General features: G+C 41.1%; 2 pseudogenes; both read left to right on the top strand.

Moving 5' to 3' along the window:
* LOC129398319 (septin-14-like) overlaps positions 1-14,693 on the top strand; it is a 43,477-nt pseudogene extending 28,784 nt beyond the window's left edge.
* A 646-nt stretch (positions 14,694-15,339) lies between these two features.
* On the top strand, positions 15,340-17,031 carry LOC100973310 (suppressor APC domain-containing protein 2-like; annotated as a pseudogene).
* The last annotated feature ends 269 nt before the right edge of the window (positions 17,032-17,300 follow it).

Here is a 17,300-nt window from a genome sequence, read left to right as displayed (position 1 = left end):
ATACTACACAAAGTGCTCTACAGATTTAATACCATTCCTATCAAAATTCCTAAGTCATTTTTCACAGAAGTAGAAAAAAATCCTAAAATTATACAAAACTAGAAGAAACCCTGCATAGTCAAAACAATTTTGGCAGAAAACAGCACAGCTGAAAGTATTGTACTCCTTGATTTCAAGATATATTATAAAGCAATTGTAATCCAAACAGCATGGCACTGGCATAAAAACAGACACATTAATCAACATAACAGGATAGAATGCCCATAAATAAACTTAAGTATAGTCAATTGATTTTTGACCAAGGTGCCAAGAACATATACTGGGCACAGTATGGTCTCTTCACTGGATAAAACTGGATATTCACACACAGAAGAATAAAATTGGATTCTTATCTCACAGCATGCACAAAAATCAACTCAAAATGCATAAAAGTCTTAAACTCAATACTTAAAATTGTAAAGCTATTAGAACAAAACATAGGGCAAAACCTCCATGACATTGGTCATGACAATTATTTCTTGAATAGAACTCCAAAAGCTGGCAGGGTGCAGTGATTCACGCCTGTAATCTCAGCACTTTGGGAGGCTGAGGCGGGTGGATCACCTAAGGTCAGGAGTTTCAGACCAGCCTGACCAACATGGTGAAACCCCGTGTACTAAAAATACAAAAATAAGCTGGGTGTGGTGGCGGGTGCCGGTAATCCCAGCTACTCTGGAGGCTGAGGCAGGAGAATCACTTGAATCTGAGAGGCAGAGGTTGCAGTGAGCTGAGATCATGCCGCTGAACTCCAGCCTGGGTGACAGAGCGAGACTCTGCCTCAAATAAAATAAAATTGAAAAAAGAACTTCAAAAGCACCAGCAACAAAACAAAAAGAAACAATTAATAGCATGAAGATATAACCCAGAGATTGGAAAAAAATATTTTCAAATTATACATCTGATAAGGGGTTAATGTCCAAAATATACAATACTTTTGCTGTGACTCTAACAACTCAATAGCAAGAAAACAACACAAGGAAAAATGGGCAAAGGATCTTAATAGGCATTTCTCAAAAGAAGAAACACAAATGGCCAAAAGAAATATGAAAAAAATAGCATCTCTAATCATCAGGAAAATGTGAATTAAACACATGATGAAGTATCATCTCATGTCTGTCAGAATGACTATTATCAAAAAGACAAACGATAACAAGTGCTGGCAAGCATATGGAGAAAAGAGAATTCTTTTTTAAAAAAATTTGTATTTATGTTCAGGGGTACATGTGCAAGTTTGTTATGTAGGCAAATTCCATGTCATGGGAGTTTGGTGTACAGATTACTTCATCACACATAATAAGCATAGTACTGGCTGGACGCAGTGGCTCGAGTCTGTAATCCCAGTACTTTGGCAGGCCGAGGCGTGTGGATCACCTGAGCCTAACCAACATGGCAAAACCCCATCTCTACTAAAAGATACAAAAATTAGCCGGGCATGGTGGCGTGCGCCTGTAATCCCAGCTACTTAAGAGACTGAGGAAGGAGAATTTCTTGAACCTGGGAGGTGGAGGTTACAAGGTTACAGTGAGCCGAGATTGTGCCATTGCACTCCAGCCTCGGCAACAGAGCGAGACTCCATCTCAAAAACAAAACAAAAAAATGCTCGCTTCGGCAGCACGTATACTAAAAAAAAAAAAAAAAAAAAAAAAGGAAAAACATAGTAGTTTTTCTATCCTCACTCTCCTCCCACCCTCAAGGAGGCCTCAGTGTCTGTTGTTCCTCTGTTTGTGTTCATGTGTTCTCAATATTTATCTCCCACTTATAAAAGAGAGTGTGTGATATTTGGTTTTCTGTTCCTGCATTACATCACTTAGGATAATGGCTTCAGCTTCATTCATGTTGCTGCAAAGGACACGATCTTGTTCTTTTTTTTATGGCTGTGCAGTATTCCATGGTGTATATGTATGTTTTCTCTATCCAGTCTACCACTGATGGGCATTTAGGTTGATTCTATGTCTTTGTTATTGTGAATAGTGCTGTGATACACATGCCTATGTCTTTATAGTAGAACAATATATATTCCTTTGGGTATAAACCCAGTAACGGGATTGCTGGGTCAAATGGTAGTTCTGTTTTAACTTCATTAAGAAATTGTTAGCTGGGCACGGTGGCTCATGCCTGTAATCCCAGCACTTTGGGAGGCTGAAAAGGGCGGGTCACCTGAGATCAGGAGTTTGAAACCAGCCTAGTCAACATGGTGAAACTCCGTCTCTACTAAAAATACAAAAATTAGCTGGGCGTGGTGGTGGATGTCTGTAATCCCAGCTACTCGAGAAGCTGAGGCAGGAGAATCGCTTGAACCCAAGAGGAGGACAGAGGTTGCAGTGAGCTGAGATCGTACCACTGCACTCCAGCCTGGGTGATAAGAGTGAAACTCTGTCTCAGAAAAAAAAAAAAGAAAGAAAGAAATTATCAAACTACTTTTCACAATGGCTGAACTAATTTATATTCCCACCAGCAGTTTATATACATTCCCAAGAGAAAAGGGAATTCTTAAACATCATTGGTGGGAATTTAAGTTGGTACAGCCATTTTGGGAAATAATATAAACGTTCCTCAAAAACTAAAAATAGTATTACTGTATGATCCAGCAGTACCACTTCTGGGTATGTACCCTAGTGGAATGAAATTGCTCTGTCAAAAGACATCTGCACTCACATTTTTATTTCAGTCTTTTAAAATATATTAAGACTTATTTTGTGGCCTAACATATAATCTGTCCTGAAGAATGTCTTGTGTTTGTTTGAGAAGTATGTGTATTACATTGCTGTCAGATGAAATATTCCACATATGTCCGTTAGGTCTGTTTGGTGTAAAGTGTAGTTTAAATCTGACATTTTTTTTTTTTTACTGATTTTCTGGCTGGATAATCTATCCATTTCTGAAAGTAGGGTATGTAAGTTTCTTACTATTATTGTAATATAGTCTATCTCCCCCTCAGGTCTGTTAATATTTGCCTTATATATTTAGAAGCTCTGATATTGGGTCCATATATATTTACAATTTTTTTAATGAACTGACCTCTTCATCATTATATAACCTTCTTCATATCACTTTACAGTTTTTGACTTAAAGTCTATCTTCTGTGATGGGAGTATAGCTCTCTGTGCTCCCTCTTTTAGTTTCTAATTGCATGGAATATCTTTCCAACTAAAGTATGTATAATTGTAAGGCCTTTTTGCTAGCAGAATTTACTTTGATAAAATTATTTACACTAGTGATGTTATATTACATATTCTGTTAGCACTCCAAAATACCCAGAGGTAGTTTATAACATACAACACAATTGTTAATAAAAACCTATAGCATATATGCATATAAAATATTTCACTCTTTCCTGCTTATTCTTCAGGTAATAACTTTAAAGCAAATTTGCTAACCTATAAATAATCCCTGCCTATAGTTGGTATGTGTAGTACAACCACACTTACATGGTTTAAAGAATTATAGCTATTAATCAAATTGTTCAGTTGTGTGTTGTTTTAAATGTGTTTTTTACTCATGTATTCATTCATTATTTCATGATTTCATTCATTCATGATTGTCAGGGATTGATAATGAGTGTGGTTGATTCATTATTATTTTTTTACTAGTGGAAAATGAAAATCACTGTGACTTCATTAAGCTCTGAGATACGCTTCTTTGTACCAATATGGAAAATCTAAAAGAAAAAACCCACACTCAGCACTATGAATGTTATAGGTACCAAAAACTGCAGAAAATGGGCTTTGCAGATGTGGGAACCAGCCAGTTATGTGAGTAAAAATATTGCTAACACAACCAAATGGATAATTTAGGAGTCCCCTACAAACACAAGGTACAATAATTTGGGTATGAGAATAATTATACTTCTCCCATCTTGAACCATCCTAAAGAAAACATCTTGAATGTTAGGTGTTTTTATCAACTTTTGATGAAGATAGAGATAGTTAGTAGGAACAACACAATGTGAGATCTCATTTTTATGCTGAAATATGTGTATACAATATGTATATAAGCTGAAATGTGTATCGAAGAAAAAACCTAGTATTCTATTTTTTGTATTTATATGAAAGGTATATTTATTATATGAAAGACAGGATAGGCTGGGCACAGTGGCTCATGCCTGTAACCCCAACAATTTGGGAGGCCGAGGTGTGTGGATCATCTGAGGTCAGGAGTTCAAGACCAGCTTAGCTAACATGGTGAAACCCCGTCTCTACTAAAAATACAAAAATTAGCTGGGCATGGTGGTGTGCGCCTGTAATCCCAGCTACTCGGGAGTCTGAGGCTGGAGAATCACTTGAACCCAGGAGGTGGAGTTTGCAGTGAGCCGAGATTGCATCACTGCACTCCAGCTTGGGCGACAGAGCTAGACTTCATCTCAAAATAAAAAAAAAGATAAAGAAAAAGGTAGAAAAATATTAGTAAAGTTTGACAAAAGATATTAAGAAGAGTTTGATGGAGGAACCAGCTGAAAAGCTGTAGTGCAGTGTCCTGGAAGTTAAATGAGAAAAGTTTGAGAGCAGGTGTACTTCTCTAACTTGAAGAAGAATACAGCTGTGTGCGGTGGCTCCTGCCTGTAATCCCAGCACTTTGGGAGGCCGAGGCAGGCAGATCACCTGAGGTCAGGAGTTTAAGACCAGCCTGGCCAACATGGTAAAACCCTGTCCCTACTAAAAATACAAAAAAAAATTATCCGGGCATGGTGGCGGGCGCCTGTAATCCCAGTTACTCTGGAGGCTGAGGCAGGAGAATCACTTGAACCTGGTCAGCGGAGGTTGCAATAAGCCAAGATCATGCCACTGCACTCCAGCCTGGGCAACAAAGCAAGACTCTGCCTCAAAAAAAAAAAAAAAAAAACACACAAGTAGGACTCGTGCTGCAAAAATATGGCACTGTAGTGTATATAATCCAGTTATATCATTTGTTGTTCTCTGCAGACACTAAAAATTTGACTATCTTAAATGAATAATATTTTGAAAGACTCTTTGCTTTATTTTAGACTATTTTTGAAAATTGTCTCATACATTAGAGGTTTCCCTGAATTTTATTGTCAAAAGATGTGAAGAAGTATGATATGCTGGAAAGTGGTGGGGATAAGAATTCACTCATACAAGTGTTGGAAAATTCTAGTATTCTTTACATATACTCTCTATATACTCTGATCTTAAGTATTATGCCTTGGTTTTTACATCTTATGATATGGAAATTTCCATTTTGTGCTGCTAAACATGAGAGAATGTTGGCAAATTTCCTTATATAGGACGTTACATACAATATATATTTTTTACATGTTTATACTAGCATTATTTTTTTTTGAGATGGAGTCTTGCTCAGTCTCCCAGGCTGGAGTGCAGTGGCACAATTTTGGCTCACTGCAACCTCCTCATCCCAGGTTCAAGCGATTCTCCTACCTCATTTTAATATAAGACTAAGAAAACATTTCTCTTTAGTTTTCAAGAAATCTCTGAAGCCAAAAGACAAGAGTTCTATGATCAATGTCAGAGGCAAGAAGAAGAGTTGAAACAGATTTATGCAGCGAGTCAAGGAGAAAGAAGCAACATTTAAAGAAGCCAAAAAAGAAGTCAGTACTGAAGTTGGATATAATTTGCACTAATTTTTAGGTGCCCAATTAATTTGGGGGTTTAATCTCAAGAGTTTAGTTTTTGGAGGATACTTGCTGTTTTTCAAAAAGTAACTTTTTACCATGTAGATTGGAATATAGCCTTTACAAAAGTATAGTCTGTAGTGTTTTTTCAAGAGAACTTAGATAATTTTCCATTTAAATAACCCTTAAGATCATTTTATAAAAATTTATTTATTTTATTTATAATTTAAATTTTCATGCACAAAGTTTAATTTGTGACAAACCCAAGCGATTTACTTTTGAGAAGAGTCTTGTACTGTCTAATGCTATTAATGCACTAGAAAATTGTCTTCACTTTTATAAATAAGCAAATGTTGACTAATGCTGGCCTTGATTAATGAGAAAATTTTAAGTTGGTAAATTATTTTATTCCATGCCATTTCTAATAAAATGGAAAAGAAGGCTATTAATATAGTTTTAATTGCCACAAATACGTTTTTGGTGAAGACATTTTTGAAACCATAATTTCTTTCTCTCAAGTGTAGGTGGCTTTAGTTTAAGAACATTTAGTGTTGTTAGGTAAATTGGAACATGAACTTCCTTTTTCATAAAAATAAATTGGTAATTAGGTGCTATAGGCCAGATGTCTCACTCAAAGACAGTTGAAATATAAGTAATAAAAATTTTGGCCGGGTGTGCTGGCTCAAACCTATAATTCCAGCACTTTGGGAGACGGAGGCAGGCAGATCACCTAAGGTCAGGAGTTTGAGACCAGCCTGGCCAACATGATGAAACCTCTCCTCAACTAAAAATACATAAATTAGCCAGGCCTCGTGGTGCATGCTTTTAATTCCAGCTACTTGGGAGGCTGAGGCAGGAGAATTGCTTGAAACTGGGAGGTGGAGGTTGCAGTGAGCCAAGATCGCGCCACTGCACTCCAGCCTGGGCAAGAGTGAGACTCCTTCTCAAAAAAAAAAAAAATCCATTAGCTTAGGTACAAAGGAAAAGTCTGGATGTATACAGGGGTATGTCATGGCATCCAAGAACAAGAGGCATAGCTGAATCTCATGAAGACTTAAACTGAAACTAGGAAGTGACCAGAAACCAAAGCAACCATTTAAATTTTCTCTTTCTCTCCCACCTCACTTCCCTTAGTTATGAACCTTATTCCTGTACGACTGCTTCTTTTTTTTCTTTCTTTCTGGGGATTAGTTTCTTTTTGATATCTCAACTATGTGGTCCCTTAGGATTGATTACATATCTTGATTACTGTTAATTAATGCTGCAATAAACATGAAAGTGTGGATATCTCTTTGACATACTGATTTTATTTCCTTTGAATATGTAACTATTAGTGGGGTTGCTGAACCATATGGTTATTCTATTTTCAATTGTTTAATGAATTCCCATATTGTTTTTCATAATAGCTGTACTGATTTACATTTTCATCAACATTTTATAAAATCATTATTGTAAACACTTACCTTTCTTTTTTTGGTAATAGCCATTCTAACAGATATGAAGTGCCATCTAATTGTGGTTTAAATTAGCATCTCTCTGATGATTAATGAGGTTGAGTATTTTTTCATATCCCTATTTGCCTTTTATGTCTTATTTATTTATTTATTATTATTATACTTTTTTAGGGTACACGTGCACAATGTGCAGGTTAGTTACATATGTATACATGTGCCATGCTGGTGCGCTGCACCCACCAACTCGTCATCTAGCATTAGGTATATCTCCCATCGCCATCCCTCCCCCCCTAACCCCACAACAGTCCCCAGAGTGTGATGTTCCCCTTCCCATGTCCATGTGTTCTCATTGTTCAATTCCCACCTATGAGTGAGAATATGCAGTGTTTGGTTTTTTGTTCTTGTGATAGTTTACTGAGAATGATGATTTCCAATTTCATCCATGTCCCTACAAAGGACATGAACTCATCATTTTTTATGGCTGCATAGTATTCCATGGTGTATATGTGCCACATTTTCTTAATCCAGTCTATCATTGTTGGACATTTGGGTTGGTTCCAAGTCTTTGCTATTGTGAATAGTGCCGCAATAAACATATGTGTGCATGTGTCTTTATAGCAGCATGATTTATAGTCCTTTGGGTATATACCCAGTAATGGGATGGCGAGGTCAAATGGTATTTCTAGTTCTAGATCCCTGAAGAATCGCCACACTGACTTCCACAATGGTTGAACTAGTTTACAGTCCCAGCAACAGTGTAAAAGTGTTCCTATTTCTCCACATCCTCTCCAGCACCTGTTGTTTCCTGACTTTTTAATGATCGCCATTCTAACTGGTGTGAGATGGTATCTCATTGTGGTTTTGATTTGCATTTCTCTGATGGCCAGTGATGGTGAGCATTTTTTCATGTGTTTTTTGGCTGCATAAATGTCTTCTTTTGAGAAGTGTCTGTTCATGTCCTTTGCCCACTTTTTGATGGGGTTGTTTGTTTTTTCTTGTAAATTTGTTTGAGTTCATTGTAGATTCTGGATATTAGCCCTTTGTCAGATGAGTAGGTTGCAAAAATTTTCTCCCATTTTGTAGGCTGCCTGTTCACTCTGATGGTAGTTTCTTTTGCTGTGCAGAAGCTCTTTAGTTTAATTAGATCCCATTTGTCAATTTGGCTTTTGTTGCCATTGCTTTTGGTGTTTGCAGATGGCATGATCGTATATCTAGAAAACCCCATTGTCTCAGCCCAAAATCTCCTTAAGCTGATAAGCAACTTCAGCAAAGTCTCAGGATACAAAATCAATGTACAAAAATCACAAGCATTCTTATATACCAACAACAGACAAAAAGAGAGCCAAATCATGAGTGAACTCCCATTCACAATTGCTTCAAAGAGAATAAAATACCTAGGAATCCAACTTACAAGGGATGTGAAGGACCTCTTCAAGGAGAACTACAAACTGCTGCTCAATGAAATAAAAGAGGATACAAACAAATGGAAGAACATTCCATGCTCATGGGTAGGAAGAATCAATATCGTGAAGATGGCCATACTGCCCAAGGTAATTTACAGATTCAATGCCATCCCCACCAAGCTACCAATGACTTTCTTCACAGAATTGGAAAATAGTACTTTAAAGTTCATATGGAAACAAAAAAGAGCCAGTATTGCCAAGTCAATCCTAAGCCAAAAGAACAAAGCTGGAGGCATCACACTACCTGACTTCAAACTATACTACAAGGCTACAGTAACCAAAACAGCATGGTACTGGTACCAAAACAGAGATATAGATCAATGGAACAGAACAGAGCCCTCAGAAATAATGCCGCATATCTACAACTATCTGATCTTTGACAATCCTGACAAAAACAAGCAATGGGGAAAGGATTCCCTATTTAATAAATGGTGCTGGGAAAACTGGCTAGCCATATGTAGAAAGCTGAAACTGGATCCCTTCCTTACACCTTATACAAAAATCAATTCAAGATGGATTAAAGACTTAAACGTTAGACCAAAAACCATAAAAACCCTTGAAGAAAACCTAGGCATTACCATTCAGGACATAGGCATGGGCAAGGACTTTATGTCTTCTTTTAAAAAATGTTCAGATTCAGCCAGGCGCAGTGGCTCATGCCTGTAATTCCAACACTTTGGGAGGCTGAGGTGGGCGGATCATTTGAGGTCAGGAGGTGGGCAGATCATTTGAGGTCAGGAGTTCAAGACCAGCCTGACCAACATGGTGAAACCCTGTCTCTATTAAACATACAAAAATTAGCCAGATGTGGTGGCACAAACCTGTAGTCCTAGCTATTCAGGAGGCTGAGGCAGGAGAATCGCTTGAACCGGGGAGGTGGAAGTTACGGTGAGCCCAGATCACACCACTGCACTCCAGCTTGGGTGACAGAGTGAGACTCCATCTCAAAAAAAAGAAAAAAAAAGAAAAAAAAATTACAGGGTCATTGCCCATTTTTGGAATGAGGTTGTTTTCATACTATTGAATTGTTTGAGTTCTTGTATATTTTGGGCATTAACCCCTTATCAGATGTATTTCTCACATTTCTCATATTTTCTCACATTTCATGGTTCTTTTCTTTACTCTGTTGATTTTTTTTGTCTGTGCAGGAGCTTTTTAGTTTGATATAATTTTATTTGTCCGTTTTTGCTTATGTTGTCTATGCTTTGGAGTTTGTATCCAAAAAATCATTGCTCGGACCAAGTTAAGGAACTTATCCCTAATTTTTTAAAGTAGTTGTACAGCTTTAGGTCTTACAGCAGTTAAGTCTTTCATCCATTTTGAGTTGAGATTTGCATATGGTTTGAGATAAAGATCTAATTTTGTTTTTCTGCATGTGGTCACATTTATTGATTTGTGTAGTTGAATCATCCTTGCATTACAAGAATAAATTCCACTTGGACTATCTGGTATTTAATGTGCGATCTAATTCAGTTTGCTAGTATTTTGTTGAGGATTTGCTAGTTTGCTTATCACAAATGTTGGCCTATAATTTTTTTTTCTCATAGTGTCCTCTTCTGGCTGTAGTATCAGAGTAATAATGTCTTCTTCAAATGCATTTAGAAGTGTATTAATCTGGCCGGACATGGTGGCTCATGCCTGTAATCCCAGCACTTTGGGAGGCCAAGGCAGGCAGATCACCTCAGGTCAGGAGTTCAAGACCAGCCTGGCCAACATGATGAAACCCCATCTCTACTAAAAATACAAAAGTTAGCCAGGCATGGTGGTGCACACTTGTCATCCTAGCTACTCAGGAGGCTGAGACAGGAGAATCACTTGAACCCAGGAGGTGAAAGTTGCAGTGAGCCGAGATCACACCACTGCACTGCACTCCAGCCTTAGAAACAGAGCGAGATTTCATCTCAAAAAAAAAATAAGAAGAAGAAAAAGAAGAAGTGTACTCTCCAATTCTTTGGAAGAGTTTGGGATGTATTTTTGTACTATTTCCATATTATTTATTTATTTAAGACAAGATTTCACTCTGTCACCCAAGCTGGAGTGAAGTGGTGCTATCTCAGCTTGTTGCAACCTCCATTTCTCAGGCCCAAGTGATCCTCCCACTTCAGCTTCTTGAGTAGCTGTGACCACAGGCATGCACCACCCTGCCTGGATTTTTTTTTGTACTTTTAGTAGAGATGGGGTCTCACTATGTTGTCCAGGCTGGTCTTGAACTCCTGAGCTCAAGTGATCTGCCTGCTTCAGCCTCCTAAACTGCTGGGAATACAAGCATGAGCCACTGCACCTGGCCTACTATTTCAATTTTAAATATTTTGTAGCCTTCCCCAGAAAAGTCACCTAGTACTACCTTTTCTTTGGTAGCATTTTTTGTTACTGATTAAGTCTCCTTACCTATTAGTAGTCTTTTCAGATTTTCAGTTTCTTCATGATGCAATCTTTGTAGATTATGTGGTTATAGGAATTTATTAACAAAGTTTATCCAATTTCTTTGTTAGGTTATCAAATTTTATTGGCTTATAATTTTTCATAGTAGTCTCATCATTTGTATTTCTTTGGTATCAGCAGTAATGTATCACCTTTCATTTCTGATTTTATTTGTTTGAGTTTTCTCTTTTTTTCTTAGTTTTTCTAAGGGTTGTTTATCTTTTAAAAACAGATTTAGTTCACTAATTTTTTTTGCTGTTGTTTCTCTTATTTTTGTTGTATAGCTTACTTATTTCTGCTATGATTTTTACTTTTTTTTTTTGAGACAGCGTTTCACTCTTGTTGCCCAGGCTGGAATGCAATGGCATGATCTCTGATCACCACAAACTCTGCCTCACGGGTTCAAGCAATTCTCGTGCCTCAGCCTCTCAAGTAGCTGAGATTACAGGCATGCACCACCACGCCCGGCTTATTTTGTGTTTTTAGTAGAGACGGGGTTTCTCCATGTTGGTCAGTCTGGTCTCGAACTCCTGACCTTAGGTGATCTGCCCGCCTTGGCCTCCCAAAGTGCTGGGATTACAGGTGTGAGCCACCGCAGGTAGCCCAATTTTTACTATTTTCTTGCTTTTACTGACTTGGCACTTGGTTTTTCTTTTTCTCTTTCCTTGAGGTGTGAAATTACATTATTTGATCTTTTTCTTTTTTCTTAATATAGGCATTTATTGAGAGTGAACTTAAACTGCTTTTGCTGTATCTCGTAACTATTGATATGTTGTTTTTTTATCTTCATTTGTGTCAAGATATGCAATTTTTTTTGAGATAGAGTTTCGCTCTTGTTGCCCAGGCTGTAGTGCAGTGGTGCAATCTTGGCTCACCAGAACCTCCACCTCCTGGGTTCAAGTGATTCTCCTGCCTCAGCCTCCCAAGTAGCTGGGATTACAGGCATGCATCACCACGCCTGGCTAATTTTGTATTTGTATCCTCCTGCCTTGGTCTCCCAAAGTGCTGAGATTACAAGCATGAGCCACTGCATCCAGTTAGTCCCAGCACTTCGGAAAGCTGAGGTGGGAGGATCACTTGAGCTTGGGAGTTTGAGACCGGCCTGGGCAACATAGTGAGACCTTGTCTCTATATTAAAAAAAAAAAGTTTTTGGGAGGCCACAGTGGAAGGATCACCTGAGATCAGGAGTTCGAGATCAGACTGGCCAACATGGTGAAACCCTGTCTCTACTAAAAATACAAAAATTAGCTGGGTGTGGTGGTGCATGCCTGTAGTCCCATCTACTCAGGAGGCTGAGGCAGGAGAATCACTTGAACCAGGAGATAGAGGTTGCAGTGAGCTGAGATCATGCCATTGCACTCCAGCCTGGGCAACAGAGTGAGACTTCATCTTAAAAAAGGAAAAATGAAAGAAAAGAAAAATTCCATATCTGAGTGTTTAACTCCTGAGTTTTTCAGATTGTTATTAAGATCATGCTCTACTGTGATGATTTGGGTGTGTTCGATAATCAGAAAAAAGCATATTCTTTTGGGTGTTCAGCCACATCATGCTTTGGTGTCACAACTGCACATTGGTTTCACAGCTGCAGGACAAGTTCGAGCATCTCAAAATGATTCAACAGGAGGAGATAAGGAAGCTTGAGGAAGAGAAAAAACTGGAAGGAGAAATAATAGATTTTATAAAATGAAGGCTGCTTCTGAAGCACGGCAGACTCAGTTGAGCACTAATACAAAGACAAAGATCGTAAGAAATATTAGTTTCTCTTATTATTCTGTTTGAGAGCCTTATATTCTACACCCCGTCTTCCTGTGAGATTGTCTTTGTAGCATTTAACTCTGATTGCAGCTCTCATTTTAAAAATTCACTTGCTTATTGTATATTTTCCCCAATTAAAGCATGAACACCTAGTGGGGTGTGATGGCTCATGCCTGTAATCCCAGCAGTTTAGGAGGCTGAGGTGGGTGGACCACCTGAGGTCAGGAGTTCAAGATCAGCCTGACCAACATGGTGAAACCCTGTCTCTACTAAAAATACAAAAATTAGCCAGGCACGGTGGCTGGCACCTGTAATCCCAGCTACTTGAGAGGCTGAGGCAGGAGAATGACGTGAACCCAGGAGGTGGAGCTTGCAGTGAGCAGAGATCGCGCCACTGCACTCCAGCCTGGTTGACAGAGCAAGACTCTGTCTCAAAAAAAAAAAAAAAAGTGTGAACTCCCTGAACGCAGGTGCTGTGTCCATCTTTTCAGATTCTGTATCCCAGCACTTAGGACATAGACAAACACAAAGATGACATTCAATCAATATTTGCCAAAATGAAAAAAACAATAGAAACATGTAACATCATGTAAAAGGAGCTGTTTAGGTGGAGAAATTTCTTTACCATAGACCTGTTTGTGGATCCAGTAGTGACTTTTACATTTCATATTTAAATAGAAGCTGCAGGCTTTGTTGGGGACCCATAGGCATAAAATATTATGTTAATAGGCTTATTTTCCTTCTTAAACTCTACTAATAATTTCTTGATAGTTTTTATTATGATAAAAGGTTGGATTTTGATTAGAACTCCCATGCTTTTGTGACAGATTTAAAACTGGTATTAGAATCAAGAATTCAAAAGCTAGAGAAAGTCAGAGTACAATGAGAAGCCATGAGTTGCATTTGAATGATAATATTATGTCTTACAGATTTGGGGTATATGCTAAAGTTATCAAAGTTGTAGAAAATAAGGCTGGGTGTGGTCGCTCACATCTGTAATCCCAGCACTTTAGGAGGCTGAGGTGGGGGGATCACTTGAGGTCAGGAGTTCCAGACCAGCCTGGACAACATGGCAAAACCCCATCTGTACCAATAATACAAAAATTAGCCGGGTGTGGTGGTGTGCCCCTGTAGTCGCTGCTACTTGGAAAGCTGACGCAGGAGAATCACTTGTACCCAGAAGGCAGAGGTTGCAGTGAGCAGAGATTGTGCCACTGCACTCCAGCCTGGGTGACAGAGCACTGTGAGTCACCACACCTGGTATGAGTGAGCCACCGTGCCCGGCCCACAATGACTTTTATACGTGTTATTAAATGATCTTACGGATTTTAAAACTTGGGGGAAAGACAATTTTACTAAATGGTCTTTTAATGGAAACTCTACAAGAACCAGAATCTTTGCTTTGTTCACTTATGTATCCATTCCTAGGCCTAGAACAATGTCTGATACATAGCGGCAATTATTCATTGAATAAATGGACCCAGCAATAGTACATTATCTATGCTATATGCATACATTAAAAATGTAGATTATTGACTTTAAAAAGATAATTAATGTAAATTCTTACTGCTTTTGAAAATGTTTGTGAGTCATGTTGCTGAGGGACCTTTATCTTCTCATTATTTCATCTTAATCCAGTGTTATTAAAATTGAAATCACCAATATTATTCCATATCTAAAAATAATATCTACCTTGTAAAAATGATCACTCTGCTGCATTTGAGAATAGACTTCTTAGGTAATAATGGTATAATCCATAGGGCTTTTTTGGGGCACAGAAGGATTCATGCTAAGAGAACATTTTATTTTCTATTTTCCCAGAGCTATAAAACATGAAGTTATATGATAGTATAAGGCATATTTTTACTCTTTTCACATTTTTTTCTAAAAAAAATTAGTGTTTGTTTCCTATGTAACTTTTAACTTTATAAGTAAATATTTGTCTCTTTCAGCTCCAGTTTTATGTGAAATAGAGTTTTCAGATTTATGTAGCATGGAAAGTTTTAATAAGTCAAAGTTACTGATTTTTGCCAGTCATTTTCTCAATTATTTACTTCTTTTATCTTTAGGTTTTTTTTTTGTAGTGACACGTTTTGTTTCTATTCTCATTTTCTTTTGTTTTTTATTCGATGAATATTTCGTTTTTGGTTACTATGAGAATTACATACAACATCCTAGAGTTATAACATTCTAATTTGAATTTATATCAACTTATCACATACCAAAATTCTACTGCTATATAGCTCTACTCTTTTTACGTTATTGATGTAACAAATTATATCTTTATTCATTGTATACCACCTAACAAATTATCTTTATTCATTGTATACCACCTACCAGATTTATAATTATATTTTATGCATTTGTCTTTTAAATTCTGTAGAAAATAAAAAGCGGAGTTACAAACCAAAATTATAATAATACTGTTTTTATGTTTAAGTATTCACCTTTACCAAAGAGCTTTATATATTCATATAGCTTGCTTATTTACTTATATAGTTACTGCCTAAAGTTCATTTATTTCAACCTGAAGGACTTTAACACTACTTGTATGGCAAATTTAGAGATAAATGAATTTTTTTCAGCTTTAAAAAATCTGGGAGCGCTCTGTGCCGGCCCCTCCATGGGGCCGCCCGGGAACACACGCGGGTGGAGGAGGGGACCGAGCCCGGGCACCTGTGGCCATGGCCGCCGTGGCCGAGCGGGGCCGCGTGCCTACCCCCGTGCCTGCGCCCGCGCCCAGCACTGAGGGGCTGCCGCGCGCCTTGCTGCAGAGCCTGCACACCCTGTTCCACATCCTGGACAACAGGCGGTGCGGCTGCAGGCACCTGCACGAGATCCAGTCTCGCTGGCAGGGCGCCAACACGTGGGAGCAGCCACGCGGGGTGCTGGAGGGCTTGTGCCAGGTGGCCCAGGCCAGCGGCTACCTGACCTTCGAGCGCTTCGTGGCCGGCTTGCCCACCACGCTGCTGAGCCCGATGGCGGCCCCTGGGACCCCACACGCGCCCCGGCCGGGACCAGGGACCAGCCGCCGCCGCCGCCGCCGCCGCGGCAGCGCCTGGTGTTAGCGCCCGCTGAAGAGCCGCGGACGGTCCTGGAGAGGAAGCCCCAGCCCCTGGGCGTGCGTGGCCATCTGGCCGTCCCAGCGGCGCGGCCCGCAGCCCGGAGCAGCTGTGCTCCCGGGCCGAGGCGGCGCCCCGCCCCGTGGAGCCGGAGCTGTCCCAGAGCACCGCGCTGGAACCGAGCCGGAGTGCGGACGCAGGTGCAGTGGCCTGCAGGGCCCAGGGCCAGGGAGGCGGACTCAGGGGATGCCTGGCGGGCCCCCAGTGCCCCAGGGGAACGTCGGAGTCACACCATCACCAGCGGCGTGGACTGCGGCCTGCTGAAGCAGATAAAGAAGCTGGAGCAGAGAAGGCTGTGCTGTTGCAGGCTTTGGAGATGACGGCGCGGGGCCGCGGCTGGTACCAGCAGCAGCTGCAATGAGTGCAGGAGCGCCAGCACCGACTACGGGGCTGCGGGAGCCCCCGCCCACTGGGGCGGCTACTGCCCAAGGTACAGGAGGTGGCCCGGTGCCTGAGGGAGCTGCTGGCTGCGGCCTGTGCCAGCCAGGCCCTGTCCACGTCCTCCTCCGCCCCCCACCCCATCCTGCCCGCACGTCCACTTCGTCCCTGGGCCGGCAGCAGCAGACCATCCTCATGCTGAATGAGCAGAACCGACTCCTCACCCAGGAGGTGACAGAGAAGAGTGAGCGCATCACGCAGCTGGAGCAGGAGAAGTCAGCACTCATTAAGCAGCTGTTTGAGGCCCGTGCCCTGAGCCAGCGGGACGTGGGCGCCTCTGGACTTCATCTAGTCCGTGTGGGCAGCGCGGGCCCCCAGGGCCAGCCTGGCACTCAGCCCTTCGAGGTTGGGCGCCCCATCACACCCACCCTCTCTGGCTGGAGACCCCCGGCAGGCCCAGACACAGTCCCAGAGTGGGCGCCTTCCTGCCCCCATTGCCAAATGGGCTCCCCAGGCCTGCCCCCGGCTGGTCCCCACACCAAACCCTTGACTCCGTTTTAGCTCCTGGTGCTGACACGGGCTGGAGCTGTCTTGAGTCTGCATAGTCCGCAGCTACTACTGCCGCTGTCAGTGGACAGTGGGGATCCCCTCCACAAGTTACCATCCCCCATTTCCAGCTGTGCTGCCCTGGGTCCCATCTACAGGGAAAGGCACTGCTCACGCCAGGCTGCACTTCCAACAACTGCCAACAGAAGGCGCTGCGCGGCTCCGATGCGGGTCCAAGGGCAGCTTCCCCCCTCAACCAGGGCACCAGGACAAGGTAGCTGTCACTCTAACGGAAGCAGATGGAGGGGGTGGGGATGACCTGTAAGCGGGGGGTGCCCGCCTGGCCGGGTAGACCCAGGGATGGCGCTCGGACTTCAGGTCCTGGCCAAGGCTGAGGGACTCTGGCTGCAGTGGATCGGGGAGCCGGGTGGGCGAGATCTTAGCCTGCATGTGTCTCCCGCAGACCCCGGGGTGATGGCTTTCCTCATCCTGGCCAGGACACTGCCCCACGTTGAGTCCCACACAACAGTGTGT

The sequence above is a fragment of the Pan paniscus genome, chromosome 6, assembly GCF_029289425.2.
Source record: "Pan paniscus chromosome 6, NHGRI_mPanPan1-v2.0_pri, whole genome shotgun sequence".
NCBI lineage: Eukaryota > Metazoa > Chordata > Mammalia > Primates > Hominidae > Pan > Pan paniscus.
This window is presented reverse-complemented; position numbering and strand designations above follow the sequence as displayed.